This window comes from Puntigrus tetrazona, chromosome 8 (assembly GCF_018831695.1).
Source record: "Puntigrus tetrazona isolate hp1 chromosome 8, ASM1883169v1, whole genome shotgun sequence".
Classification (NCBI taxonomy): Eukaryota; Metazoa; Chordata; class Actinopteri; order Cypriniformes; family Cyprinidae; genus Puntigrus; species Puntigrus tetrazona.
Window position 1 is genome coordinate 4,213,373 of NC_056706.1, and position 2,313 is coordinate 4,215,685.

Consider the following 2,313-nt stretch of genomic DNA (forward strand, 5'->3'; position numbering starts at 1 on the left):
AATTATAAAAAGGTAAATGGCATGAAGGAATTCTGTGTTTTTAAGTAATGTCTATAACGCTAAAAACAAGATCATGTAGCCAAAATAAGCCAATGTTTAACCAGTATGTTTTTTTTTTTTTCAATGACTACTGAAAGTAATGCAATTTAATGAAAGAAAATACACAGAAGTGCAAAGTGTGAAAAAGCTGTTGGTAAATTTACAGCAAAGAGGTAGCACTTTTGCTTATCGGTCGTGCATGGACAGATTCCACTTAATTTTTCCCATCTGTCACTGAAAAATCCCTTTAAAATGACTACAGAAATTCTGCAAGCGATGCACGCTTCTTTGGAATTATTCTAGTCCTGCTTCGAAGCCAATTACTCCCAAGAGGGAAGTCAAAGGTCAAGTGCTTTTCCTAATTCTCTTAAATAAGCGATCAATTGAAACCTCCACTTAAATTTAGGCTGATGAGGCCTTACGCTGCGGTGCATGCTACCACGGCGTAAGGCTGTTTAGGTGAGGAAAGCAACGTTAAAGACTCTTAAACCATCTGTCAAAACCTAGCGATAATATTCCACAAACCAACCCCCTCAACATGCACCCACGCCTCCAACATGCCAGTCTGAATCAGACCGGCAACTGTCCTCCATCTGACCAGAACTGCGTGTTTAAGGAGACTTCTCGTTACTGTATCGCATACAAGTTTTGATAGAGTCGAACTGGATCACTCTTCCTCCTTCCCCATTCCATCAGTTTAACTTGCACCAAAAGTGGTTTCACCTGCTGGGAAATCAATGTGAGCTGGAAGGATCATTACGGCATTTTAAAGCCAGAAATAGAATAAAGTACAGCTTTACCTCTAGATAACATGAATTCGATACTACATATTTACAACTATGACGTCAAATTATATAACGCCCCATCACGTCTTGAATGAGTGACGTGACGCTGTCATCACAAGATGCCGATGCCAACGTAAAATACGTCATTGACAATAAAAAGCGTTTCATTAAATATTACCTTTTATACTATTTTTTAATAGTGTACGTCATTAACACGTTAAACTAAACTGCTCAAAATCAACATTAAACCCATGTTGTATAAACCCCTGAGGTAATTCAGGCATTATTAGAAAGCACAACATGACTGAATAAAACACAAGACTCCCTCAGGACAAGACAATTATTCAGGCGAGCCATAAATAAGTAAAAGTAATGAAATTAAACATTGATTGCAGACAGACTGCTGACTAATCCACAGTAAACCACACATAAACACGCTAGCCAGGTTAGCTAGTTAGCTGGCTTTAAAGACCAGCATTAAACGGCCATTGTACAGGAATGCGAGAATGATTTTGTATTCCTTCGTATTACTTTTCTCTGTTGTCCGTTCGCATATACCATTAAACATCCCCTCGGTTTTCATTCAGACATCCCTAAGGACCCAAGCAAGGGTTTCACACACAGACTGTCCGGCGCGAATTAACTCACACAAAAACGGCCTAAATCTACTTTTTCTGTGCTATTATGATGCTTTCCCCACTTTACGATGAAATATCAGAGCGGGACAGGACGATATCCGGGACGGCTTTCTTACCCGTGGAGTTGAGATCCGTGTGTGCTTGTGTAAATGAGTGTGTGTTGCTCGTGTAATCTTAACAGCAGTAATAATATCCCAAAGCGGCCGCGCTCTCCCAATAGTCCTCGGCCATGATCCTCTACTCCTGCTGCTGTTTGTCCGGTCTCCAATGCTGCTGGAGCGACTCCTTTAGACCCCGCATGTCTCACCGCTGCTCCTTCTCTCTTGAAATTGCTAAAACGTTACAGCAGCTGTTCCTTTCCTTGCCAAATCCGGACTGGAGTGGATCATGGAAGCTACAGAGCAGCTGCGAATAGATTCAGGAGTCACTCACTCATTGGATAGGTTGGGGAACATGTCATTTTGTCATTGAGCTAATTCTAGTGCTATTAGCACGTTTTCATGATACATTTATTTTTTTATCACGATATATCCCAGATTAGATCGATTCTGTACATTATGCGTCCCTGCAGTCAGAAAATTTGGATAGGAAGTGAAAGCGTCCACCCCTAATAAATTAAACTGGCTCATAATGGGCTGATCCGAATTCCGTTCAAGCCAGTCAGACTGTACCATTTAGTCGGAATGCGCAGGGGTGACGCAGTGGGAGTGCAGCGTCTAATGCAGAATGCTGTGTGAGCCACTGTTTGTCATGCTGAGCTGTTACATATTTTTGACATATTATTTATTTAAGAAATTACATTTAATTGCAGTTGCAGATTTATCATTAAAAAGGCTTCTCAATGTAGATAT

At 40.8% G+C, this 2,313-nt stretch overlaps 1 protein-coding gene across 3 annotated transcripts in view; it reads right to left on the reverse strand.

Moving 5' to 3' along the window:
- The window catches only part of cdk16 (cyclin-dependent kinase 16), a 30,127-nt gene extending 28,120 nt beyond the window's left edge, over window positions 1-2,007 (reverse strand). The window contains exon 1 of one of the 3 annotated variants that reach the window (XM_043245984.1): window positions 1,579-2,007. The gene's annotated coding sequence lies outside the window, so the exon portion shown is untranslated. The remainder of the gene's footprint in view (window positions 1-1,578) is intronic. The other 2 variants (XM_043245982.1, XM_043245983.1) reach the window with 2 other exon arrangements.
- Between the last annotated feature and the right edge of the window lie 306 nt (window positions 2,008-2,313).